Genomic DNA, 12844 nt, shown 5'->3' with positions numbered 1-12844 from the left:
CGAGACTGCCCTGGTGGAATGAGTCTTAACTGGGAATGGTAAATTTCTGCCTGCTGATGAGTAAATAAAGGAAATGCAATCCTTAACCCACTTAGAAATTGTGCACTTGGAAACAGGGCCACCCGTTCTATTCTCTGAGAAGGACACAAACAATTGATTCGATTTTCTTATATGTTTCGTCCTGTGTAAATAGAATCTCAGTTGTCTATGCACATCCAGTTGATGAAATTTGAACTCTGCTTTGTTGGAGAAGTTTGGAAAAAACACAGGTAACTCAATGGATTGATGGAGGTTAAACGTGGAAGACACCTTAGTGAGGAAGAAAGGATTAAGTCTCAAGGATACCCTGTCCTTATGGAAGATCAAATACGGGGGCTTAATGGACAATGCTTGAAGTTCTGATACTCTTCTAGCTGAAGTGATGGCCACCAAGAACGCCATCTTCCAGGATAAGAATTTTAGTTCGCAAGTGGCAGCCGGCTCAAAGGGCGGCGAAGTGATGGCTTGCAACACCAGATTTAAATCCCATGGCATGATGGGTTCTGATGCAGGAGGGTGAAGTAACCAGGCTCCTTTCAAAAAGGCCTTGCAAAGCTTATGGCCCATAAGAGCGGGCTCGTAGGATACATGGAAGTTAGAAATGGCCATCAGCTGCACCTTAATGGTCGAGGGAGCGGAGCCCTGCCAGAAGAGCATAGCTAAAAAGTCTAAAACTGCCGATATAGGGGCTGTGAAGGGGTCCATGCCTTGGGCCTGAGCCCAGGTGGAAATCCTCTTCCATTTGCTGGAGTAAATTCTTCTGGTGGAGGACTTGTGAGACGATGATAGGATATGCACCAACTCAGGCAAAAAGGAATATAGTCGAACTAATGATGGAAGTGGAGCAGCCAGGTTGTCAACCTGAGGGACTGTAGGGAGGGGTGGAACTGTCCCAACATGTGAGTCAATAGGTCTGGCACTGGATCCAGAGTCCACAAACCATCCACTGTGTACCACTGAAGGAAGGGGAATCAGACTTGACGGGGCCAGTGCGGAGCAATTAGAATCATCTTGCTTCCCAAGTAAATGGCTTTCTGAATCACTCTTGGTAACAGAGGAAAGGGAGGATAGGCATAAAGCAGACCGGGAGGCCAACCGTGGACTAGTGCATCCCTGGGTGACTCCCCCTGTGAGGGGATCAGGGTGAAGTAGTTGCTGCATTTGGCATTGAGAGGACTGGCAAAGAGATTGCAGCAAGGCTGACCCCACCTGCCAAATATCCGAGTCGCAACTTGATTGTTCAGAGACCACTCGTAGGGCATCAGAATAGCTCTGCTTAGCCTGTCTGCTATCACGTTGGATTTTTCCGGAATGTGCATTGCTACTAGAAACCGTTGGGAAGACACTGCCCAATTCCACACTCTCATGGCTTCTCTGCAAAGGGGGTAAGATTTGGTTCCTCCTTGCTTGTTCAGGTACCACACAACTGACATGCTGTCCGAGTGAATAGCAATCGTTCCCCGGGGAAGAGAGCTCTGGAGTGCTTGCAACGCTAATAGCACTGCTCTCATCTCTAGGACATTGATGTGTAAGTGTACCTCGTGATCCTGCCATGTGCCTTGGACCGTTCTGCCCAGATAATGCCCCCCCACCCTATCTGGGAAGTGTCCGTGGTCACTGTGGCAGCAGGAGACAAAAGAATTAGATTCCTCTCCTTGTCCAGGTTGGAGGAACATAGCCACAAATGGAGATCCTGTCTGCATTGTTCTGTGAGGAGAATTGGATGAGAGAGAGGGAATTTTTGAAAGGACCACTGGACTGAAAGGAGCCACTGGAAGATCCGCATGTGTAGCCTGGCTAAGGGCACTAGCATGATGATCGCCGCCATGGATCCCAATAGCTGAAGAACTAACCTGGCTTGAACCTTCTTGCGGGGCAACAAAGCTTGGACTTGATATTGCAACACTGTTATCCTTTCTAGAGGTAGAAAGGCCCTCATTTAAACAGAGTCTAGCTCTGCGCCTATAAATACAACATGCTGTGAGGGCAGCAAGGCAGATTTTTCCCAGTTTAATTTAATTCCTAGCCTTTGGCAAAGGGTTATGGTAGCCTCCCTGGCTTGAATGAGGAGATGCCTGGTGGGGGCGGTAAGGAGCCAATCGTCCAGGTAAGGAAACACCTGGAATCCTAGACGTCTCAGGTGAGCTGTCACCACTGCCAAACACTTGGTAAACCCTGTGGGCAGTGGTGATACCAAAGGGCAGGGCTCGAAATTGTAAATGACTGGCTCCCAGCTGGAAGTGTAAATGATTCCTGGATGCCTTGTTTATCTTGATGTGGTAATAGGCATCCTTGAGGTCGATGGAGCACATCCATACTCCCTCTCCTAGCAATGGGAAGATGGATTGAAGAGTGACCATTCGGAATTTGGACTTCAGGATGTAGTGAATCAATCGGCTGAGATCCAGAATGGGTCTCAGGTCCCCTGTTTTTTTCGGCACCAAAAAGAGTCTTGAGCAAGTTCCTGATCATATCTAGTCTGAGGGGATCGGTTGGATGACTCCTTTTCTTAGCAGCTTTGATATCTCTAGTGCTGCTTGATCCCTTTGACTGGGTGGAACGTCTGGGATTTTTTTGATTGGGGGAGGGGGTGAAGCAAAGGGAATGGAAGGCTGAAGACAGGGTACACTTCCCATACCGATCCATACTCCTGGACTCCTTGTTAGGAGGATGGACGGAAGAAGCCTCTGCAACTTCCTGCTGAGTGGCTGACACCACCATCATGGCATCTACAGGGACCCCTTTCATCAAGAACTTTTTCCCTGGGGGAGCAGACAGGAACTTATTCGGATGACTGGGCTCCAGTTCCACAGAATCAGGGTGCTCCCACACCCTTCGACAAATCAGGTCCAAGAGTTCATCGAAGGGTGGAGACACCCAGGAGGCGAAAGGTTGAGCTCCAAAGGCCTTGAGGAATACCGACTCCTCCTCAGAGGGGGGCTTGGAAGGCCAGTTGCCTCTCTGCCTCAATATCTCCAGGATGTCGGAGAAAGAGACATCATCGGAGGGTGACTTAGGGGACTCCTCTGCATCTTCGAGGTCGGTGTCCGAGGTGATGGACTCGTCTTGGGTGTCTATGTGCTTCCTCTTGCACAACTTCTTCCTGGGAGGCTCCTCAGGCACAGACTCTGAGGGGTCCTCAGAAAGTTGGGGACCACTCATGGGGGTGTCCTCAGGCCTTCGAGCTCCACTGTCCACAGATAGGGGGGCGTCATAGGCTCTAGCCGGGGTGTATGGGGATGGAGTGACTGATCCAAGTGATGTCACTGATGACCTGGCCAGTGCGCTCCTCATGGCCTCGAAGGTGGGCCCCCCCCAAATCCGAGGACTGACCCGTCTCCGAGACCACAACCAGAGTTGGTATCCCCCTAGCCAAAGCACCGAGAGGGAGACTTGGGACCAACAGAAGTCTCGATGCATCCCCCTCGGGCCCGACCGAGGAAACCTGAGTGCCGAAACCAGATGACGGAACCAAAATGGTTGGAGCCAACGACGGCTCCGATAAACCCACCAAGGGTATCGGTGCCAGTGCAAGGACATCAGTCAGTGCTGAACACTCTGGTTCCGATGACACAGAGGTGCTCAGAGGAGGAATCATTGGTACCGACAATGGGGTAGGCTCCGGAGCCGACTGGGTCAGAGCCAAAAACAATTTGGCTAACACCGGTGACTGAAGGAGTCTCTGGACCACCCTATCCATGTCCAAATCAGACAACCTTGAGGATTTGGAGGAAACTGAGGGAGATGAGGATCTCCTACCTACCTATGGACTCCTGTTTAACACTGGGTGACCAGCTCCGAATTGGCTCCAAAATGATCGGAGCCGAGGTCGACTCCAGTACCACAGATACCTCCTGTGGCCCCGAGGACAATGGAGCTGAAGAGGGAGTATCCAAAACAGAGCTCTTGTCCTGCGGCTCCGAAGCCAAAGAAGCCGAGGAGGTAGTAACTATTTTCAAAATCTTCTCCGGGGGCTCCGAAGAACTAGATGGAGCCGGAGATCTTTTCTTAATTCTGGTAGATTTAGACTTGCCAGTAGAAGAAGCAGACTCTATATCCTCTTCAAAAGCGGGCTTGACTAGGCCCTTCAAAATCAGTTTATTTTTCCTTTTCTGCAGCACCCTAGAGCTGAAGGAATGGCAGACACTGCATGATTCTTGTAAATGAATCGCATCAAGGCAATAAACACAGATGGCATGCTCATCTGTAATAGACATTTTATAAGCACATTTAGAGCATTTTTTTAAACCCGGAGGGTTTATGCTCCTTTTGCTCTTTCGACATGTCCAACAATATCCAAACACTCAACAACAACAGGAGGAAGGTGGGAAACACTACTGGAAGCAGGAACTCTAATTCAAATGTTCCCTAGGAAAGAAACCAACAACAGAACACACTATAAAAAGAATGCAAAGGAGAGGACTAGGTCCCTCTAAATTACACGGGCCTAGCCCACCAAACACAAGGGATACCACACACACTCTCCAAAAAACTAACCGAACAGGCTCAAACACACACAAAACACAATATAGCTATGAGAATAGCTTTTTTTGTATAAAAGAGAAGTACAAAACTTTAGAAAGTTTAGTAAAAGTGTACTTAGCCACAGCCAAGCTCGAGACCACGTCCTAACTCAATGAGCGGAAAACATGATCTGGGGGTTGGGTGAGGTGCATCCTGGGATACCGGTTAGCCCAGCCAATTAGAGACTTTGTGCTAGAAAATAGTCGGCCAAGTCAGAGCCAATTCTCGGCTCCGAACCCAACAGTAATATATGTAGGCGAGATAGGGCCACATAACATCTATTGTTAAATAAATGAATGACTAGGCTGGCAAGATAAATAATATTAAGAAAAGTGCAAATACAACACATTTAGGAAAAGAAGTGCCCTCTATCAGTAAAATCAGCCATCCCCTATTAAACATGTATTTATTTTTTATTTATTTCAATTTGAAAACTGGTTAGGTTTGGTGCTCTACTGATGACGACTGAATTTAGGATGCTAGCACTCAGAAATATGAGGATTCAGAGCATGTAACAGAAAAATAAAAACAAATAAAGGAAGAAAGAAATTAAAAAAAAACAAAGAACTAAAAAGAAAAATAAAGTGATTAATGTTTATAATGCAAAGAGAATATATACAAAAAAGATGCTACTTTGTTTTGTAAGAGAGATCACAAGGAATTGCTCAATCACAGAACATTCAGGCTACAGAAAATGATGCCATTTTTCTGAAAAAGAAGGTGGACAAAAGAGGCAAGGTATAGGCTGAAAGCAAGAAATCTAAAATTGTACTTGGAAAGATTAAACAACATTACAGTAAAATAAATGAAAGACTAAAGGTGGCAACATTATTTAAGCTGTGGAAGTACAAATGCAGCTTGATGAGAAATGTATGCTTGCAAATGAAATAAGCTGTGAAAGCAGTGAGTTTAAGAAGACTAATGGTGATGAACATCCTTCTTTTGCAACAACTGAAAGAGCAAACATTACCAAATTAGAAGTGGGAGATTCTACAAATATGGTCAGAAATTATATACTAGTAATTAAAGACTGAATTATTAGAGGAAATGATACTTACCATTTGCAGGGAGGATCATGAACTTGGAATAATGTTATGCTTACCAGGAGCAAAATTATGTGATGTGAATAGGGTCTTGGAATGCCTTAATGCAAGGAGGTATGTAACTGTTTGTATTCATGTTTGTCCAAATGCTCTCATCTTCAAGAGCCCATTGACTGCTAGTAGGGATTTATAGTCATCTTAGATAATATAGCTGCTACAAGTGTTATGGGATGTATTTTCACAAATTATGTATAGAAAGGAGAGTCAGGTCAATGTGAATTAAATTATTTTTTGGATATAAATACCTACATGAACAAATAGCCCATTTTTAAAAATAGAACTGTGTAGAAGATCCAAGCCTAATTTTGGACACACATGTATTTAAACAGGATGGAGCCACTTGTCAAGACAAGGGAAGAGAATTTTTGCAGCAGATATATTCCAATATTTGACTAACACAATACAGGATTTTTGTCAGGGCAGGAATGGAACAGTCCACATACCGCAAAATGTAATTCATCTGTGCTGGTTGTTAATGCTAGGAGTATTAGTAATAAAGTTTATTTATTGGAAAATTTTCTACATTCATGTAAGACTGATGTTATTGTTTGGGAAAATTTTAGTTAAGAAACAATGACTGGAAACCAGTTCTCTCAGAGTATAAATGTTTTTACTGCAACAGATGTTCTGAGAAAGAAATCATGTGGATGTGTTATGAAAGGTATTGCAACATTGTTGCAAGATCTGCGATTATTAAATATTTGGTGATGACACCAGTACTGCAGATTCTGTAACTCCGAAGATATAGACAACTCTGGAACAGATTGCAATTGTTGGAGTGTCAAAACCACCAATGTCAAGTGCTGATTACCTACAGGAATTCATACCTTTCTTACATGAAACGCAGGAAGGAAAATTAATAGTATCTGGGGACTCATATTTACCAGAAACAGACTGGAATAATAAAAATTATTTACATCTTACGTTCAGGAGCAACAATTGTTGCAGATTATTAACACATGAATCGGGGGACTGAACATTCTCCACATTGCCTGTGTCTCCAATGAGATGATTGTTACTTCACGTCAAGTATTGCCAACTTTGATATACACTGATCATGAGATTATAAATGTTTAACTACTGCTACATAAGTCTGCCAAACCGACATCTAAACAAATGCACACAGGATTAGTAATGGACCAAATGGTCACTATGTGAAACTAATTTATTTATTTAACATTTGTTGACCGGGAATGTCCGACTAGGTTCAACAGATCCTGTTTTCAGCGGAGGCCCGAGGAGAAATGCTCCAGAAGTATGTCTTTAGAATGTGGGAGGAAACCGGAGTACCTGGAGGAAACCCACACAAATGCAGGGAGAACATGCAAACTCCACACAGAAGGCACCCCAGCCGAGAATCGAACCATAGAACCTCTTGCTGTGAGGTGACAGCATTAACCGCTGCACCATTGCACCGCCCTTGCAGTAATCTATTCAGTAGAAATACTAAAGAAGGAATGTGCCAAGTTTTGAGATGAAAAATGTTTGAATGCAAAAAAATAAAAGAAAAATGTTTATTATCAGGACCTAGGCACACAAGGTCAAGAAGCTATATTTCCTTTAGAACAAGATAATTAAGAAGAGAGATAAAAATATAAGAAATGGAAACTAGGTGAAACTATAACTTTGAAGAATGAAATAAACAAACTGGAGAGATAAATTAAACATAGTGTGAGACAAGATCAAGAAAATTCTGAAGAAATTTTAAATAATGTTGAACATGATAGGAAAACACTTTATAGATATATAAGATGTGTTAGGAGTAAAGATATACAAATTAAAAAACTGTGTGCAGATTATGAAATTTATACTCAAACAAAATCTTACGTAAAACAGTCTGGGCTCCACAAAGGGGGTGAAAAGTTTGCTAGTAACATCCAGATAATGTTAAATACTAAAATTAAATTAGATTAAATTATATTGAAAAAATATATATGCAAACTGGACCCAAACAAAGCACACAGAGGAGACATAATTAGTGAGAATGACCTGAAAACATTTTAGCTTGAACTTATAGTACCATTATATCTGTTATTCACTAAGTCATTTAAGTACGTGGAGAGTCTTTAAGAGTGAAGACATGGGGCAGGATTCACGATGGCTTGCACGGAGTCTAAGAGTAGTGTAAGACTCCATGCAGCCATCGCGATCCAGGAACAGCCTGAATGTGCATGTAAGAGAGCACCTAAAACGACTCTTACACGAGCAGGGCATGGAGATGCTAATTACCTCACTGGCAGCCGAAAGGTATGCAAATGAGGTAAATTCGCGATCCAGGAAGCAGAAACCTGCCCATGTAAGAGCCGTGTTATCTGCAGAAATGTACTCAGTTGATAACTGAGTACCGTTCTGCAAATAACACAATGGAGCCTTGTCAGCTCCAAATAAAGGTTGAAAATGTCGCAGGCAGCATGCCAATGGCCAAATATGTGGCCACTGGCAACGTACCCTGATGCAAACATGAAATAAAAATATTTTTTTTTCGGTGATCGCTGATGTTTAAATGTAGCGCAGCGTCGCGCAAACCTGCTGCGCTATAAAAAAACAAAAAATAAAAATATTAAACCCACAAATGTGGGTTTATGCAAAGCATGAGTATACCATGGAAGGGAATAGCAGGGTAAAACAACATGGCCACCGAGTAGGGGTTGCTAAGGGGGGAAGTGGAGTGTAAGACATGTAACTAAGCATTAGTAGGCAATCCTATGTAAATGAGTGGTAGGATAGTGAATCGCACTGTTACATAGAAAATGAGCACAATCCGTGCAGTGTAGGAGTAAGATAAGGGGAGTAACAGAGTAGGAGATAGGTGACATCACAGGGGGGAATGTATGAAAGGAATGCAGCTCATTGGAGCACAGTGGCATGTGAAAGCTGTCAGTCACACATCATGGAAAGAGGAGTGTCAACAAGTAGGCATGGGAAAGCCAAGAAATGGAAGGTGTACACGATGGATAACACCAAAGTTTCTTGCTGGACGTGCATGCGCGCGTGTGCATGCTGGTAGGCACGAGTAAGATAGAGTGCGCGCGTGTAAGCGTGAGTGCGCACGTTTAAGGCAGAATACACATGTAGGAGCCTGTTTAAACACCTGTATGCTTGTTTGCGCTGGTGTGCGCGCATTTTAATCTAAATAAGCAGATTCTAGTCTGTCAAAGCATGTGTGCGCACGTGTTAGCCACTGTGAGTGTGTTTTTGCTGGTATGCACGTTGCTCCCCCCTGAGGAAACAGAAGGGAAAAAGGAAGCATGGGAAATAGTAGGAAGCTAGCAGAAATTACTGGCAGAGCTAGCAGGTGAAAACAATCAGAAGTAGGCAATTACACAGGCAGAACAGTAGCTCAGCCCAACACTTAAAACACTGCAAACAGCAGTGCAGAATGTTTCTCTCAAGAGACACTGCAACAGAGGAGTAAGCTACTAGAAGTGAAAACTGTAAAAGCTTCACTCAGACCAAAAATGCTAGGGGCTGCCATAGCTGTTATAAGGAGACATATGCAACTTGCTAAGGGTGGTGACTATGCAAATGCTGCCAGACAACCCACAGTGAGGAGACAGAGAAGAGTGTACAGGCCCAGGGTCACCTACCAGGGGTTACATGAGCTGGAGATAGTGGAGCGCTATAGAGTGGACAGAGACCTCCTGCAGCAAATTGTTGAGCTGTGCAGGCCACGCCTCACACACAGAACCAACAGAGGGGAACTCATCCCAATGGAAAGCAAGGTATGTGTTGGCCTAAGAATACTAGCAACAGGTACCTTCCAGAGACCAACTGGTGATATGATGGGGATATCACAGGCATCAGCATCCAGGGTACTGCACCAGTTCCTGGATGCCATGTCAGCACATGTCGGTGAGCATGTATATTTCCCCAATTCCCGTGAGGTATTGGCCAGCAATATGCATCTCTTCCAGCAAATAGCGGAATACCCTGAGGTAGTGGGTGCAATAGACTGCATGCATATACGCATCAAAGCACCAGCCGGTGAGCGGGGTAGGGCTTACATTACCCGCAAGGGCTTCCCCTCCATCAACTGCCAGGTCGTGTGTGATGCCCAGGTCATAATAATGAATATGTGTGCTGGCTGCCCTGGAAGCTACCACAATTCCCATATCTGGCATCTGACGCAGCTGTACCAGACATTTGCCAGTGGGGACATCCCACATGGTCACTTAGTGGGGGATGCTGGCTATGCACTGGAGCCGTGGCTGATGACACCCATCAGAAATGCACACACACCTGAACAAGAATGCCATAATGAGGCACACGCACAAACACAAAATGTAATTGAGTGTGTGTTTGGGCTGCTCAAGTCAAGGTTCCGGTGCCTGGACACATCTGGTGGAGCCTTGCAGTACTCACCAACTACATGTACCCAAATCATCATGGTATGTGCTATGCTACATAATATGATTCTGTGAAAACAGCTGCAACAGGACCAGCATAGGGCTGGGCCAAACAGCCCCCCACCATTGCCAAGCCAATCACAGGCAGAGCGTGACTCAGAGGAGGAACAACTTGAGCCTGCCCCAGTAGGCAGAAGGAGGCGTGCCCAGTATGCTTTGGCCTTGGCAAAGCGGCAACGGATAGCACATACACTGGCTCAGTAGGAACCCAGGAAATGATACCTCTCTCTGACTCACACATATAGTAAAAGGGATGCCTAAGTTGACACAACCTGCTATCAAACATGTACAGGGAGTGTAGTATGTGCATCCAACATAGACAGCCTTGCAGCACCACCTGAGGCATGATTGCCATGTGTTAAGCAATGTAACACCATGTAGTATATGCAAACATGATGACCCTGACTATCATCCTACCCTCACCAAGCATGATGCCAGAATATGAAGATGAGATGATCAATTACAATAATTGGCTTAAGTATTGCCATTAGTCAAAGGGGATCCAATGCGTGCCAGCCTGGGATGACATGCTGAGCAAGGCACAATGCTCCACTTCCATAGGTATCACAAGGGATAAGAACCTAGATGTAATGCCACCCAATGCCAGATGTCCAAACTGAAAGATGCATGCAGTCTAAACTCCCCTCAGCATGGAGAATGTTGATATCTGTCCTGTAACAGAAAACTGGGTTAAGGCTCACAACAGCACCCTAACACTACCAGTTTACACCTCATACTGTGCTTTACAGCCCCAAAACATGGAACAAACTACAAAAGGAGGGTGAGTAGCATTAATTGTCAAGGATAACCACACCCCCATGTTGGTACCACAACAAGAAGCAGCATGGATTATCCATGCTCAAGTAACAGTGGCTAAGACTGCCTGCCAGTTTGTAGCCTGCTACAGACTACCCTCCTAATGCCAGGAACTGGACTTGGCCTACATTGGAACACATGGAAATATCAAGCTCTCCAAACAACATTATATTGGGTGACTGAAAATACTCAAACATAGACTGGGAGCATTATCCTAGCACCAACACCCTAGGCCAAAGGTTCCTAGAATCCATAAACCAAAATGCTCAGGAACAATGTACCACTCCCACAAGAGGGGTAAGCATACTGGATGTGATAATCAGCAACATGTGTACTCTATGGCCAGATGAGAAGTGTATTCCTCACTGGTAAGATCAGACCATAGAGTAATCACACTGGATATTCACAGCCGGACCACAGTCCCTGGCCAGAAAACCACAATGAAAAACATGTGTAAAGGAAATGTTACACTCCTCCAAACTGATGTGGAATCCATTAAAGGCCCTGTGCCTGTGGAAAATATGGGCCACACCTCAGAACCCTTTATAAATGCATTCTATGAACACAGTCAGGAATGCATGGATTATGCAATCCCAAATAAAACCAAGGCCCAATACCATATACACAGGCATCTTGCATGGTGGACCACAGCCATTACCAAACCATGCAAGAGAATGAGGAAGTCACCACATGATAGAGCAAACCCAAAAAGGGAAGTAATCTCTGATCAGTATTATGGCAATAAAATATGGCCAGTCATAAAATCCACTAAGGCCAGCTACAGTTGAATCTGTGAATCTTGTGCAATGTTACACCTGCCCCATGTACACAGACAACCCCCTCCACCCCCCAAGAAATACAAATATATGTGAGAGATGCAAGCACATCTCCAAACTGGAGGCTGAGCTCTCTCAACTCAGTACTGTCTAAACTAGTCAGGAGGAGAAGGTAACCACACACACCACAAACCCACTCACATAGACCTATCACAACTGCAAACCAAAGACATAAACACACAAAAATATTCCTGGAGGCTCTAATTAAAAACCACCAAATCAACAGAGGCCTCCAAAGCAGACACCCAAGCAACCACTACCCCCAAACATAGCACATGCATCACATAGTACACAAAGTCGGTGTGCCAAACAGTCACAGCCCATAAGGACAAACAACATGCCTGATACACTTGTAATAGGTGACTCCATAGTCAGACACACTGATGTCCCGCTCACGTGACTGAACAAGGAAAAGGGTACATTAAGCTGCCTGTAGGCTGCTACAATCCGCCACATAACACAATCATGCAGATCACTCCAAAGCAAGTACAAATATGACTCAGTCATTGTCCATGCTGGTGTGAATGACCTGAGACGTACCTCCCTGGACTACATGTAAAGAGACATAGAGGAGCTCTCCAATTATGTAGGCCAGGCCGGTATGACTCTGACCCTGATCAGCATCCTACCCCCACCAAGAATGATGCCACAGTACAAACACAGAATGATCAGCTTTAACAATTGGCTCAATTACTGGTGTCATTCCAAGGGGATACAATGTGTGTCTGCTTGGGATGCCATGCTTGACAAGCCATGCTGCTTTGCCAGGGATGGCTTGCACCTGTCACCCCTGTGTGTCTGGATATTGGCTAAGGCTCTTGCCACCTCCATAGTGCCTTTTGTAGGCAAGGCTGAAAAGACAAACCCACCTCCCCAGAAAACATAAGTGGAAAAAACATGAGGGTAATGCTGCTCAATGCCAGATGTCTAAACCACAAGATGCACGCTCTCGAGGCCCTCCCCAGTATGGAGAACATCAATGTCTGTGCAGTGATGGAAACCTGCATCAAGGCTCCTGAGAGCACCCCAGCACTATCAGGTTATACCTCAAATCATGCTTTTCGGCCCCAAAACCTGGACCAAACCACAAAAGGAGGGGGAGTTGCCATATTCAGCAAAG

Source organism: Protopterus annectens, chromosome 4.part0, assembly GCF_019279795.1.
Source record: "Protopterus annectens isolate FY-2018-M chromosome 4.part0, PAN1.0, whole genome shotgun sequence".
NCBI lineage: Eukaryota > Metazoa > Chordata > Ceratodontiformes > Protopteridae > Protopterus > Protopterus annectens.
This window is presented reverse-complemented; position numbering follows the sequence as displayed.